At 39.1% G+C, this 15,310-nt stretch overlaps 1 long non-coding RNA gene across 1 annotated transcript; it reads right to left on the minus strand.

The window, feature by feature from the left end:
* Positions 1-2,273: 2,273 nt before the first annotated feature.
* Positions 2,274-13,672, minus strand: LOC139147899 (uncharacterized). Its single transcript, XR_011555829.1, has 3 exons — positions 13,478-13,672; positions 9,024-9,157; positions 2,274-2,551 (listed from the first exon to the last, which is right to left on the minus strand). It is a non-coding gene; the product is annotated as an uncharacterized lncRNA (long non-coding RNA).
* Positions 13,673-15,310: the final 1,638 nt, after the last annotated feature.

Here is a 15,310-nt window from a genome sequence, read left to right on the forward strand (position 1 = left end):
ATATATATATATATATATATATATATATATATATATATATATCTATATATATATATATATAATATGGGAGGGCACATTGTATACATTTTGTGTATATATATATATATATATATATATATATATATATATATATATATATATATATATATATATATATAAACAAATAACTTCAAGTACACAGTAATGATATTTGTTACTTAAGTTTCATGCATCCTGCAATCTTCAGACATAAGAAGTGAAAGGATTCTTAGCTCCACTGCACTAGAACATATAAATGAGAGTGTTGAGCTAAGAATCCTTTGCAGGATATATGGAACTTAAGTTACAGATATCATTGTTTTGTACTTGAAGTCATTTGTGTTTAATTTATAACGCTCTGCTTGAGCATCGATCACTGTAATTTCCCACGAGGACATCTGCATACTTCGAATATATATATATATATATATATATATATATATATATATATATATATATATATATATATATATATATATATATATATATAAATAAGGTTGCTGGAGAATTGATTTTACAATTTCATCTCTACAACGTTGTTTCGTGAGTCGCGAGACTCACTCATCAGGAGACTAGTCTAGTCTAGTCTAGTCCAGTCTAGTCTCCTGATGAGTGAGTCTCGCGACTCACGAAACAACGTTGTAGAGATGAAATTGTAAAATCAATTCTCCAGCAACCCTTATATATCTCGCTCTACTTTTGTATTGAGCACTTTGTATTGGACAAGTCGAACCGCATATATATATATATATATATATATATATATATATATATATATATATATATATATATATATATATATATATATATATATATATATATATATATATATATATATATATATATATATATATATCGCAGTTGAATCTGCAACGCGCCATCTCATGCCGCACCTCCGCCAGCTATTGGTCCCCCCGCCCAGCAGCACAAAATGCCATACGATGCATGTAAATATTAAACGACCTTTGGTTTTCAAGTTTGTTATTACAAGGAAACTTTCACGCTGTTTTATTGCGTTCACCTGACAGGTTACCGCTCCATCTTCCGATGCGCCGACGCCGACGAGTTATTGGTAAAATCCATCATTTCAACATTCAGTGGAATTTTGTATATGAAGAAAACGCTTTTGTCACTTTTGTGAGCTCCGGTGCGACCGTTACCTTCAACTCCCGTGCCAAAGAAATATCCAGAACTGACATGGTTCAGTTTTGAATGTATCTCGCGTATCTGTCAGGGGTCACTGAACATTACTTTGACGAATCAAATTATGAAATTACACATTATCGTTTGGCTGATTTATAGATTAAGTGCTTCTTTGTAATTGGATATGAAAGATATTTTATCTCTTGCAGTAGTCTTCCGTGAAGATAATTTTGTAGCGATAGCCCAGACCTCGAACGCTCACGTTCTTCTTCAAAATCTGTTTAGATTTGAACGAGTGTCACTATAGTTCTGTATGTCAAGCAAGCCTATTATTTGCACGTGAGACAATCCAGGAGGTCCGGACAATTTAACACGAAAATGGGATATCGGAGTATCTCTCTTAGATACCTGGGAGCGATTTTACTTAAAGCTCACGACGTGCTCAGAGTGAGACCGTGGTCGGGTACTCACGGTTAACCCAAGTTATCCCATCGATTGCCTTTTAGTAGTTCGTGAAATGTGGAAACGTATAATAAATTAAGTAGCTGTCAGCAACGGACAAGCACACATTCGCTTCGCGATTGAAAAGTCCTTTGCTGCCGAATAAAGCGGCTGCCCAGCGATGAGTCGTTGCCATAGATACACGGTAAACAGAGGATGTCATCAATCGGGGTTCCCTGTCATTTTCTCGCTCGACCAGACCTGGTTTATGGGTTTGATTCGCAGACATTTGCAACAGATTTTCGTGACAGCAGATTCCCCCCAAAAAAACCTACTTTCGTAAGTGTTTACATTTTGCATTGACTGACGACTTTCTCTCCTTTCGGACGGGTTTAAAGTGTTCCAAAAAACGTAAAATAACGGATTTAGCGCAGAATCGCACGGCCTGTACGTATCTCCACGCTAGTGCCTGTTAATTACCAGCCAGTGTGTTTTACCTTCAGTCACGTTTTATTATTTTTTCGCGATTCAGACGAGGCAGTAGGTTATCTCAATTTTTTTCCTGTAATGTAAACCGTTTAACAAAACGTTTCCCAGTCCCGCTGGCGAATCACACCGGGAGACGGGGACAATATACGCGATCTTCTGCTTCCAGTGACTGAAGGGTGATACTACGCATGCCCCTAGATGAAGACAGGTTGCACCCGAAAGTGGTTAAACAATGAAATAATTATTTTATTACATCGTCCAGAAGCTATAATGATTTCTTCAATGAATGAAAGTCGATCTGACTACCCAGTGCTGTGTGTGGGCGGACATTTTGTGTGATCGGTAAATGCGAAATTGAAAAAAAAAAATGGAGAAAACCTCTCACATCCCAGACGTATTTCATGTTTATGACTTCGCCATTTTCTCGTGAACAGCTTCATCCTCCGGTATAGATAATCACCTGAAATGATAAATTGTAAATTTCTATGATTACAAACACAAAAAATCTCGTGATTATATCTACACTGGTAATTTCATGTTGGCAGGTGTGTTAGCAAATGAGAGCGGGAACGTCACAAGCAGTGGTTCCCACAATATTTTGGTCTTTCAGAATTATGATGATATGTTGAGTTGGTAACTGCCAACCTCTGCGCTGGCCGATCTTTCAAATGCATTTGGTTATGTTTTTGGAGTGGAAAGCACATTTGCATACTGGTGACGTCACGGTCACACTGGTAAGTCTCACCAGCACAAGCTGCAAGGTAGTATGCCCCCTCGAAACTGAAATACTGAAACTTTCACTCAAACTTTCCTGAGAGAAACTTTCAAGTGTTCTCATTCCAAATGAAGATCTGAATTAGAATTAGGGTAATCGTGCAAATTTTGTTACTAGAGACATAAATTACCCAACATTTTTTTCTATTATTAGCAATTCAAAATGGCTGCTATCTCCGTGTTAACTCTATGGGAAAATTTAGATTTCCAAATTTTCCCGTAGACTGAGACCGCAGTAACTACACTCACTCCAAGATCTTTAAAATGGGCCCCACAAGTGGTAAACCACAGAAGTACTATAAAAATTAGAGAATCCGAATATCTGTCCCCGAGGCGCAATCCCAGGCTCGCTTCATATGCTTTAAGTGGTCTTCAAAAAATTTGATGATGTACCGATCGCGATACACACATACACTGGCACAGACTAAATGAAAATAATTGGTAACCCGACCTAACCTATTTAAAAACCTCCCACCTTAAATTTTACCCACTTTTAAAAATTTCAGTATAATTTCGCCAAATTTCGCTGTTTTTTTTTCTCACTAGGTCACATCCAATAAAAATAAAACTTTAAAAAGGACCGCGGCCTACCTATCCCATTTCCTAAAGGCATGTCAATGAAAACACATACTTGTTCGGTACCATTACAAAATTATTACGTTCCTCGTTCACAGTGACGTCAGCGAATTTTTTTATTGCAGATCTGTTGAGCTACAGGCATTTGAAGTATATATTGTCGTCATGTTGTTCAACTGTCTAGTCGCTGTGTTGAGAGCAATGTGTCCACTCTCGCTGTGCCAGATTCCAATCGGATCAGATCGTACACCAAACGTGCCTTCATATTTAAATGATATAGCATCGCGCCAACCAAATGATCCCGTTTCAACAACACACAGCAGACTACCGGTAGACAATGAGATTGAAAGACAGGCAGACAATAGATAGATAGATAGATAGATAGATAGATAGATAGATAGATAGATAGATAGATAGATAGATAGATAGATAGATAGATAGATAGATAGATAGATAGATAGATAGATAGATAGATAGATAGATAGATAGATAGATAGATAGATAGATAGATAGATAGATGGATGGATAGATAGATAGATAGATAAGTTAGATTGATAGAGAGATAAAAAGACATACATACATACATACGTACATACATACATACATACATACATACATACATACATACATACATACATACATACATACATACATACATACATACATACATACACACACACAGTCTCACATACTATAGCAACAGTATCTAGGCAATAAGTCAGGTATCGCTATGTTTTGGCGAGACAGCTGTATTGCTATGTTTGTCGAATCAATTCAAAATTATTGCAGCGTGCGAAATTTTCAAAAGAGATATCTCTTGTGGTCGTGGTGTATGTCGAGTGGAACTAATAACGTCATCATGATGTTATGCTTGTGAAGTCTAACAAAATTAGTCAGCAAAGATACTGTACGTCATTTTTGACGAATAAAAGGCTGCGGCAGTGTTGTCAGCATAAATGACGAAACGTTGCCATCGTCACTCGACTGTCCTTGCGGTGTCATCTTGCAGAGACGGCATCGAAATGACACGAGCGTGCCCGGCCATGGCTGGGCGACTGTTTCGGTTCGATTCCCTCGCTATCATTTCTCATCGAAATGTCGCGCCCGACTCCAGCAATGCGTTACAGCGGCGTATCTGACACCGGGACTGACATTAAAAGTAAAAAGCAAAAAGGTCGTAAATTGCTGAAGGGAGTGCTGAACTTTGCAGAGAAGAACAAGACAATACCATGCACGGGATTACGACCGAGTGACATTTTACACTTTGCCACGTATATGCAGCGGCCTGCATCTTTCATGCATCAGCCAAAAGCCTAATTGTCCCCCATGATGTATGCCAGCCACAGTACAATGAGTAAAGTCCATGCATGAATCATAGTAGCTAAACGGATTTCTCCATGTTTATATCATTAATTTATGCCTGCTGGACTAATCCAAAGAAATCTCCTGAAATTAATTCCTTCTCTGCGACACCCAAAATATGTAAACACATGACATTGTACGCAACTCGACAGTCATGTTGTAGTTTTTCTAAGTCATCATTGGGTGGTCGCCTTCTAACTAGCCTTGGGGTAGGAAAAGACTCGGTAGCTGTGCCCGAAGCTGAGACAAATAGGACGACAAATACCAGAACCAGCCGTAAATTGCAATCCGAATCCAACCTATGTGATAATGACAGGCACGCTGATGCATGTGTCAACCAATCCGAACACTCGTTGGAACCAGCGTGGACTAGCTTATCTAAGCTTCAGAAAAACTTTTCAGGACTGATACACCGAAAATTCATTTAAACGCCGAAAATGCTTCAGCACAGAGCGAGAGTATTAACAGAGAGGGAGGGTAAACGTAAAGTTTATGCAAAATAGATCACCGCTAAGGTTTGATAGGGCAACTTGCTGAATAAATTACTCAATCTTTTCACGAGATTGTGCTTGGTTGGAGAATATAATATGTTCATTGCAACTCTCTTCTGTTTTTTTTTGAAAACTCGAGAAACAAGTTCTCTTTTGGACACGCGAGCGGCAAACACACATACGTAGGAGCGCTGAATGTAAGCTTATTTGTTCTGCAATTTGAGTACGTCGCGACGGAATTTGCGCGGGGCTTCTATTATCTCTTAATCGGATGATGAACAATGATGAAAAATTGCATTAGACAGGTTGTGAAAGCAATATTGCAATAAGCATTCACGCAAGGCTCTCCAACGGACGATTTTGTGATTTTTCGCTTCTTTTCGTCCGATAGCTAGAATGGAATTAGTGCACTGGGCGGCAGCGGGGACCAAACATATTTACATATAAAAATCGATAAAATGTGCCAATTACGTTGACAAATAGTCGGTATTAAAATCCAGGCAGCGTTGCCCGGAACGTTTGTTGTTTTAGACGCTATCAGAATTGTAATATCTGAGTATTACTGACTCCCAGCTTTGGCCCGTATAGCTGATAAGTATGCAGACAACAACAGTTTATGACAACGTAAATTTGATAAATTACGATTAATGGAAGGCTTGGCATTTTCCCAGTTGCAGCTGGAACCACGTCACGCTGCCCGAAATAAAATAGACGGGAATCCATTTCCAGTTGAAGAGCAAACATTTTCCCCCTCTCTCATTTCTCCACACGTCAAACAAATCGCTGCTTGAAGGCATGGCCTGTATCTTAGCAATGGAAGATAGCGGTTGAAAAAAACTCTCTTTTTCCAAGCTGACACGGTGCGAAGTAGCGCTGTTCATGCCCGCGAAGTAGATCGGCAAAATCGTTTATATATACAAATCGGAATTAAAAAACGCTTATCACAAAAACACCCTGTAGCTATTTTAGCTTTGATTTGGCCGGCGCAATATATCAGAATTAGACGAATTCCTGCCAATTTGATGGTCGTCAGTTTGCCGATATAGTAGTAAATCAGGAACACGAATTCCAGAGAAGTATTTTCCATTTTAAGGTCATTCATTCTTTTTTACAGTTGCACGCTTATTGTTATGCCGTCATACATAGCCCTCAAGTCCCTTTGCCCCTCCCTACTGTCACCCCTCCTCCCTATTTTCCCCTCTTACATGCCATAATAGGGAACATCTACAAATTACTTAGGGTATGCGTGAGACGCTACTTGCCAGCCGATGTCGCCAAGACAATCAGACGAAGGAAGACAAGCACAGGAAAGAAAGTTAGAGATGCCAGGATGAAACGCTTGTTTTAACCTCTGACCGGGATTCCCGGTTTTAGTATTCTACCCAGCAAATGACAAATATGATCAAAATAAATTATGTTTTTAAGCTTCGCTGGAAAGTGACAACGTTGAAAGTACATTGACATTCCAAAATTTTAGTGAGAATGGTTCAATTTTCATTCTTTTTCTCTTTCTGAAAACTATGTCAAAATGTCTTGTGGCGAATTGTCAAAAATGACCTGCACAAGTCATGTATATTATCCAATGTTATTGTTGACAAATGAAATTTTCGTCCAGAATAAAATCATTAATCCTCAGTACAATGTTACAGAAATTTTGTTTGTACTTGCAAGGCCAATACTCTGTATTGAAACACACTTTCGGGAAAGGCGAAAAGAAAATGTAGTTGTTCTATCAAACAGTTTTATCAAAAGTGACGACTGCTGTTCCTATAAATGAGTGCGAGCTGATCAATTATCCCCTGTCTCCAGTAATCAGTTTACCCATCCATTCGGCATGAAAGATGCAGTTAACATATAAAAATTTTACGCAGTTAATAAATAATCGGTTTAGCGTGATTTCAGCTGAAAAAACCGCCGAACAGGTTTTGTACATATCTAGCGCAATTTCGCTCTCTTCGGCAAGGTTTTCTGTCAACAAAAGAAAAAAATGAAATACCTTCTTAAAAATCAACGACGAAATCAAATAATCTCGATGTGTGGTACGAGGACAGGTTAAACAGCCTAATTGTAATGTGCTGTGCACGGAGGATGACAGCTTGCTGAAACAGCCGTTGGCTTATTAGCATAAATTTCTGCTGGACACCAGAAATTTCCCTTTCGTTGCATTCCGCCTGTCAGCTGGGTTGCTCTTGTCTCTTTGTTTTCGATCATTCATTCAGTAATGTCTCCACGTGCATGCTTAACGATGTGAGCAACTTCTCAAACAATACGAAATTTATGAAAATAACGGCGAAAGAGAGTTGCTTTGTACCTGTTACATGTGTTAAGGCTGCACGTTTAATTATCTGTGTTTGCAATGCGATATCAGAATACCAGAATATGGAGTTAATACGGTCAAAGTTCATTGTCAAAAATATCTAAAATAAGATTTTTCCCTGATTCTCAAGGACGGATTTGAAGCTAACATTTCCACTCGATGTAATGCCAATACCATGACAATACTAATTGGATTAGTCTAAGTGGTAGCATACGTGCAAAACATTTGTTTTTCGGCTTTCCGTATTAAATGTCCTTTGACAAACTCTGGACCGTTGTCGCCATTTACTACAATATCGACTGCAAATGTACTCGGCGTTTATCGCAGATAATACACTCGGCACAGCAATCTTTCATTCCTTCATCGGAAGCGTTCTCCAAACTGTATATTAATACAGTCCGCAATCGGTAAACTTCCGACGATTTGTTCCGAGGAAAACCAACAAATTAATAAAGGCAGGCAAGTGATTACATGCCGCCGGTTTGATGATCTTGACATTAATTATGCTAACATTTGCATTTCGTTATGCGTTTATCGAGTCTGTTAATTTCACTTTGAATAGCACTCATCGAATTGCTTAATTATTACAGAGAAGGGCACTCTCCCCGCGTTCATGTATGTCACGTTAACCACAGAAAACCCAACTGTCAAACGTCAACTCGAGTATAAGAAGAGGGATCACACCTGTGACCTTGTACTTCTGACACGCCCATCAACGCCAATGGCAATTTCATCGACAAAAATACCATGGAAGTATTCTGGCGTGTCATTTTTATTTCAGAACCAAAGCGAAGCACACATTGTCCAGTCAAACGATGAGAAGCTTCCCGCGGAATAGTACACAGACAGCTCTAACTGTATATGCGTACTACATTTTCTACAACAGGAGAGAATGGCTAATGAAAGATGATTCTATGCGGTTTTTCTAGTATCGGTCACTTCAGACGTGATATTTGTGATTGTTTATCAAGGATCAGCATAAAGGCTTTCGGTTACAAACTGGTCGGAATATTATTATTTCGATCACATAGCTTGAAAATTTTGCACTGATGGTTGAGTGTAATCTTCCATCGCATTTCTAAAATATAAACTTCAACGGAAAAAAAATCGTTGGCAAAATATATCATTGCTCTTATACAAACTTTGAGAACTATGTATGGCATAATTGTACGAGGTATATCTTACGTTGTCGAGTGAATTTCCCATTCCGTCGTTCATAACATTGCGAAGATAAAAAAGAATTGGTAAAAATGTCACACCTCGTTGATATGCACTGTTATTTTAACGGAAACTCATCACAAATAAGGTAAAATAACAACGGTACTGACTAAATATCATTTTCTTTTCAGGAACGCTGTACATGATGAACGTTTGGATTTGAAAAGAAAGCATTGATGAACCACAACTCATACCTGTCACTGAGTGAAGAATCCCGCCAACTGCATGACTGCCAATGAAAATACATTACGGTCGCTTCACGGACCTTTCCATGGATGTTAATTCTGGATCGCCGAGTTGGCTACCCCTTGGACGATTTTCGGGGGAACTGTGCACAGAAAATATTCCTTTTTAAAATAGACAACATATACGGGTAGAAATTTCTTCTGTCCCCAAAAGATGACTGAGGACTAACACTAAAAAAACTGTCATTGTCATTCATGTAGTAAATTCGAAGTATGATCCACGCAATCAGACAGTTAGTCATAAGTTAATCTATTTCACAAAATATAGACAATTTGCAGACAATTATAAATATCGGCTGCCGACCTAGAAATAGTTACGTTAAAATGCGCAATAGGGCAACTGAAATAAACGTATGCATGTATATTCATTTCGGGTAAAGAATTTTTTCCATTTTTGATTCGCCCATATTGCTTCTCCAACAGTGTCATATTTTTATAAAATATTACCCCCAAACTGGAAAGGTCGCTTTGAACTAATATCATAAATTTGCCGATGTTTGGCCAGTTGTAGCAATCGAAATTAACTCTAAATTGCCACGGCAATGTACATTTCCACAAAAGACGAGAGTGTTTCGTTAAATGTGGCACTCAGGCGTTCAGTGGATTTGATCACCTTGCACGATGCGGGTGTGGTAACCGCAATGCAAGAATAAATTGACAAGCATCGTGGCTTTTGTATGTTATATTTCATCTGGTGTAGTTGACAAGAAAAATACAATAAACTGATCCTAGTTGCAAAATGAAATTAACGATTTTAAGGGCAGTCGAGCGGATTTTTCTTTTTCATTAATTTACTCAATCATGCAGGTCCCTGTTAATGTCAAAACTCATCAGGGTGTGTGGGTTGAGCTTGAATTCCTCTGTTCGCCGTGTTGCAATTCAATTCAGCTGTCGACTTTGTGAAAAAAAAAGTGCACGTGGGCGCGGCTCAGCACCTCAAGGCGGCTGGAGAAAGTCTGCCGTCACGCAGCACCCCCTTGCGCCTGGCAAACGTTCGCTTCAACAACATCACGACACAGACAGACGCAGCGCTCTCGAATCTCGTGAATCTAGTGATGGACAGCATATTACGCAGGTGGCACAAGCCCGGGACGTGTGTTGCCAGTATTTTGTTATGCTGCGTACTGAATCGAGGGGCAATGATAACTGACGTGCCGACACAATCCACTATCAGACGCCTGCGTCTTCCTCAGATAGTCTACATCGATAAGAAGCATCTTAAAACTAAACGAACTACTGCCATAAATAATGAACTGTATGTCTTACTAACCCTGCGTAAATCTTCTATCATAGATAATTCTCAATTTACCTTTAACTGCAAAGCGGTGACGCGACAAAAAGGCATACAGGTGAAAACCACTTTCATTTTTGAACATGAAAGAATTCAACATAGTACGGAAAAAAACGGATTGTCATTTTAATTTTGGTACGGCAAGAAATTAATGCTTTCTCACTGCGGTTCATCTCGTTGCTAAGTGGTCGGCCGTGGGTGATTTAAAGCAACTCAAACTTAATAAAGCGAAGGTAATATCGCAAGGCAATAAACTTTATAGCGGTCAGTGGTTTTCCCCCCATTACAGTTGTTGCAGAAAACGCAAATTGTTCGGTGTGTAAATAATAGGCGGGTAGGCAGATCAAATGTATACTTTTTCATCGCTTTACTGCATCCAACTTGTAACATTTTTTCTGTCATTCATGAATTTATGAGGGTAGAAGCAGCCCGGTGCAGTTGATGAAATGGGCTCACGATATATCGCCATTGCAGGGAAGTTATGTAGACATGTGTGTACATTATATATACAGATATACATACATGTATACATACAAATATACACACAAAAATATACCAATGTATCATAAAATGAAGTTTATGTGTACATTTATATATTAAATATATTCGTTTTAATTTATATATATAATAGTTTATTTCATATATATATATATATATATATATATATATATATATATATATATATATATATATATATGGTATTTTTATGATTTGTTCCTTTCATTTCTTTATTTTTAACCTTGATGAATTCACATTACTGTCTCGAAACGTCGAGATAAAAAATAAATCTGAAGTGAAGAAGTGGAGAGGATAGATTTTGCTGCTTGATGCTTGGCATCTCTCTCTCTCTCTCTCTCTCTCTCTCTCTCTCTCTCTCTCTCTCTCTCTCTCTCTCTCTCTCTCTCTCTCTCTCTCTCTCTCTCTCAACAATAGTGTATTCATTGCATACACACATTTTTAAAGTAACTTTGTGTGATTTGATATACGATGTGGAAGTGTGTGCTTGATTATGAGTTCAGTGTATCCGAACTGCTGTAGCTGTCGAGGTATCGCGGACGGCTTGCTCGGAATATTTATGTTCTTGTCATCTCCTAATGACATTGGGGTAAACCAGGCCTTTGATTGTGTTGAAACAGTCTTTGCTGCCCCATTTCACAAAACGAATACTTACAAACGTCGGTGACAAATGGACGAGTCTTATGGGGAAACATCGCGCTTGACGTCTCGCAAGATGGCGGGAGGTAGTACAATAGCATGGTTCTCTGTAAATTTCTTACGATAACGTCAAATCTGCATATTCGGTGGGGTAAATCTCATTAAGCTAATTCGAATCTCTTTTTCCCAAATAATTAGATGCAGCCAAACTATATCACATCAAGTGCATTTCACTAATTATCACCTTTTAGACAAAGTATTTCGAGTGCGTTTTTTTACGAGCGATGTGTTTTATCCATCGTAACAAATGTCCACGCTTTTCGCGCGCGATTTGAAATTCGTTAAAAAAAACGAATTTGCCCACTGCTTTGATCCTATGACGTTATCCCTGTGTCAGTAATAGAGAAAGGGGATAAGTGAATGCTTGTCATATTATGAGGTTACTTTTTATTAACTGAGTCAATGAAGGAAAGTCTAGTGACAACCGCTGATATGTAGAAGTTACAATTTTACCATCTTTCGCGTTGATGTTTCGCTGTTAGGTATTACGATTCTACCAGAGTACTCAAAAAATATTTACAAATGACGGCAAGCGACGTCGACTGTTTCTAAGAACGTAAGATTACTTTCTCATTGAACTTAAACGTGACACGAACCCCCTGGATTCCGATTCCAGTGGACTATGAAAAATGCCCGGGGTGTTCAGCATTGGTTACAGATTTGAAACGTTGCCACCGCAAGACGAAGATGCGTCAGCAGACACGGTCGTTGTTGGATCGATGGGGCGATATTTCATCCACCAGACAGGTTTTTTGTTTTTGCCAGTCCAAACAGACGCGACGACGCAGCCCGGGAAACGGTGAAATTGATCGCACGGAAGTCTAGGAAATTTATAATCGGATCAAAACGGCAGTCGAAACTTGAACCGGTACTGTCGGTCAAGCGTGACAACAATCACAGAAGACAATAGAAATCGCATATTAAGAATACAATGGATGCAGGCGTGATTTGGTAAAAAAAGGAATGATTTTAACAATCACATTCTTTAATGCGATTTTCTTTCCCTTTCGTGGCTGTAATACGTCCTTTGCTCGTCAACTTTTGAATAAATCTTTACAAATTTACCCACATCTGCTGTTGATCTGTAAATTATGTTTTCTCCTCGCAAACTACCTAACCGGTGGTTTATTAAACGGTAGCGGATTTGCAACATCGAAATTCCTTGATGGCAGAAGAGGGGTTTCAGTGGCTTACTTCGGTGTCCAGTGGTGTATTTTCTTTGTAAGCTCAACATAGCTTGACAAAGGCATCAAACAGCATTGAAAAAAGAGAAGTGTGTGTATCTAACATATTAAGGTGACTATGGTTGGCCTTCCTTTCGCCATGATTTGACCAAACAATCCGACGGACTGAAATCTACTAGACTTTTTTTAAGTCGCCAAAGAATGTAGTAGTTTACAAATTTTGCGTCAAATATTTTCGACGGAACATGTTTCCTGAAAGGCTTATAATTTCCTCGGTAAACAGAACGTGTGCATGAAACGGAACATGCCGATGCGACTTTTCGGGTTTTAGCGTGTGTGCACAGCGAGGGTATTGGATTGCGCGCAGGCGAAAATGCAACCTTTTCACGGGTAAGGGATAATTGGACGCGAGGGCCGCTCCTGTGTTTTCCCCAAATAACTGTTTTGCAATTATCCTGAAAGTAAAGAAGTTGTCTTACTTGTCAAACAAGCTTTCTCTTTTTTTTGCCAGAGCTCAAAAAGGTGGGGTGCCTTACCGCCTGGTTGCCAGTCTCTGAAAGGATATCCCGGCTCGATTTCATTCAGTTTGTTTTGAAAACACATGGTCGTTGTAGACCGCGACGAGTGAGTTTTAAAGACTTGTTTGAAGCTCTGGGTAAGCATGCCACGTGTTTCACGGGTCATAAAGACGAGTCAATGGAATTTCTGCTTACCTTGGTGTCCTTTCATAGATTCTGAACCGCTCGCTGAGGGTTTGTGTTGAGCTATCATAACGCCGTAGACGATTCATCGCTGAACCATTTTTGTATAAAGTTTTGACTACTAGAAAGAACGCTGATATTTTCACTTTTGGACTGATTTTTTTCACTTATCGGCGACATCTTTTTCTTTTCCTCTATTTCCTCTCTCTCTCTCTCTCTCTCTCTCTCTCTCTCTCTCTCTCTCTCTCTCTCTCTCTCTCTCTCTCTTACACGTCGTGGTATGAAGTTTCGTCGTGCCGCCGTGCCTGCAAGCACGGCATGTGCTATTCGATGGCGCGTGGAGGCATGGTATGCATGGGGCCGTGTGTACACACACTTTCAGGGCGAATACACAGCGGCACTCAATGCACTAACTCTCGTTCTTGTTTTGTTGTTCTGTCCAATTGTTAGAAGCATGTTTTCTCCTTTGGCATGTGTCTGTACAATGAGTGTCTGGCCTCCTTGTAGTTATAGAAGGGAACGATTGCGCCACTCCCGAAAGAAGCATTGGTTAAGCCGCGAGTTGCTCTTTTACAGATTTTGGAACATTGAATTTATCAAATGTGACCCCCAAAAGACGATGTTCTTTATTTGAACATCGGGCGATCTCGGTGAAAGTGTCGTATATTTCATCACATATCAATTTGGCATTATAATTAAATTTATTAAATCACAGAGATTTGCTTTGATTGTCATCCCACATCTTTTAATGAAGAATAATAAAAAGAAAAGTAAGGAAATAATTGTATAGTCTTTAACTATACCTGTAGGGTGACGTACAACGGCTCAAAAAATCTCTCTCTCTCTCTGTCTCTCTCTGTCTCTGTCTCTCTCTGTCTCTCTCTGTCTCTCTCTGTCTCTGTCTCTCTCTCTCTCTCTCTCTCTCTCTCTCTCTCTCTCTCTCTCTCTCTCTCTCTCTCTCTCTCTCTCTCTCTCTCTCTCTCTGTTTCTGTCCGGTCTTCACTTTTCATATTTGTCGATCATAGAGTCCCTCCTGTATCCTCTCCTGGTTTCTCTCTCATGTTTCATCTGTAAAAACACCCGTCTTTTCTCCCTTATATCGTCTGCTCGTCATGGCAGAAGAAAAGAAATTTGATTTAAGTATAAAATCAATATAAAGTCGTTTGTAAAATCGATGATATGTAATGTTGATCAATCTCCTATATCATTTTTAGAGTACTAGTGTATGAAATATGAATCAGCCTCGATGTTGTTATTGTTCAGGTCATTTTGTTATAACATGGATTATTATCGTTTATATGAATTTTTCCATCTTTCCATGTTTTCACAGTCGTGATTTTCTCTTAGTGATACAGGAAGGACGATTTAAAAATCATTCGTGATTAAAAAGTAAAGACACTTTCTTCAGGATAATCAATTTCAAACAAAAAGGAGAATGAATCGCTTTTTTGCTGATTTGCAGAAAGGAAAATCAAATTCGGAGAAATGTATGTTTTGTAAACTGTCATCACATCTTTGAAAGATACCGAGTGAAATCTTGAAGTCGAACTGTCGGTGCGTGTTTTGGGTGTTTTCTCCGATCGATTGTCACTTACTTCAGGGTTTGCTCTGTCACCGGGTCGTCAGGTCACGGTGTCACACTATGCGATGGAAATTGAAGTTGACAAATAAAAAATAATGTGCTTTTTTGCTGGGGGGGGGGGGGTAGACGTAGCGAGTGTCATCTTTTGATCGATGATTGTACTGGGTGTAAAGGAAAGCCAGAAATCCCTCTTTCTATAGCAATTGTTGTCCCAGACAGCCGTATCTTTGCTGCAGTCTCCCTCTCAAACGCTAAGTAATTGT

The sequence above is a fragment of the Ptychodera flava genome, chromosome 13, assembly GCF_041260155.1.
Source record: "Ptychodera flava strain L36383 chromosome 13, AS_Pfla_20210202, whole genome shotgun sequence".
Taxonomy (NCBI): Eukaryota; Metazoa; Hemichordata; class Enteropneusta; family Ptychoderidae; genus Ptychodera; species Ptychodera flava.